Here is a 1250-nt window from a genome sequence, read left to right as displayed (position 1 = left end):
CATGACCAAAATCCTAATGAAATCCCCTGATAAAGTTTCTCCCAAAGGCATAGTTATGGTAATTTGGTCTCCGTTGACCTCCGAAGACAGTTTCTATGACCATTAACAGCTAATCTTTTCCTTATGAATTTTCCTTATGAGCACTTTTCTTTCCTCTTCTCCTTTTCCTTCTTCGTTACCCTTTTCCTTCTTCACCCCAATTTTCTCCTTCTATCCTTTTCTTCCTTCTTCATCCCATTTTCCTGCAACATCCTCATTTTCTTCCCTCATCCCCTATTCCTACCTTATCATTTTTTTCCTCCCTCACCGCCTTTTCCTCTCGTATCCCCCTTTCCTTCCTCACACCCTTTTTCCTCTCTCACTTCCCCATCGTATTCTTCTCCACAAGAATCTAGTTTGTTTACGTTTGGGTGTTGCACCACCAAAGGGATTCTGTTTTAAAAAAGATATATCTGATAATTGTTATTCATTATTTCTTAAAGCAGTTTCAATTTTGCTAGTGCTATTTCATTTGTATCCACTTGCATGACTTTTATTCTGTAGAGTTGTGGCATGTGTGAAGAGCATCTTTATTCTCTGACGCTTTTAAATGTCTGCGAAACGCGCTCATCTGCGCTCCTCGATACCACATACGCTCACCATTCGTGTCTATGATTTTTTATCGGTTGCTATGAAAACCACAATACGGCTTTGCGTCCTCTTAGCCAGACTACTAACTATCTTTAAGAGTTCACTTATCACTTCAGACCACAAACTGAAAACCACGATGCACGCCCTTCTGTCCACACCCTTAATCACCTTTCCCATACCCTTCCATATCTCCACCCTTTTCCCGTCCCCCTCCACCTCTCAGTTAAATTCCTCCATTCCTCCATTTTTCCACCAAAGCCCGCTCCTTGATCGACATGGATCTCTCCACTCCTCCAACTTAGGCAAAAACCTTCCCTCCAGCTCTAAGGAAGAGATATCCCCACTCCTCCACCCCTTCAGATTGGATCTCTCCACTCCTCCATCATAAACTTCCACCAAAGTCCTCCGCCTATTCGTCTCGCCGCCCCGTCCACCAAATCCCATGCACTTATTTGGTAAAGATCTCTCCCTTTCCCCCCCGGTGCCAAAAGATGCGAAAGGGTCACACTGTACTACTACGCTTACTAGCTTGACCTTCCCCAGACACATGGCCCCTCTGGAATTCGCCCATACACAGTTCACTTTCTCGATCACTTAGTGAGTGTGCGATTTTTTTTATG

At 44.0% G+C, this 1250-nt stretch overlaps 1 protein-coding gene across 1 annotated transcript in view; it reads left to right on the top strand.

Annotated features, from left to right (window-relative positions):
- The window catches only part of LOC119585612, a 141956-nt gene that overhangs the window by 12373 nt on the left and 128333 nt on the right, over nucleotides 1-1250 (top strand). The window lies entirely within an intron of this gene.

The sequence above is a fragment of the Penaeus monodon genome, chromosome 20 (assembly GCF_015228065.2).
Source record: "Penaeus monodon isolate SGIC_2016 chromosome 20, NSTDA_Pmon_1, whole genome shotgun sequence".
NCBI lineage: Eukaryota > Metazoa > Arthropoda > Malacostraca > Decapoda > Penaeidae > Penaeus > Penaeus monodon.
Note: the sequence above shows the minus strand (reverse complement) of the source record. Positions and strands in the feature narration are given on the sequence as shown.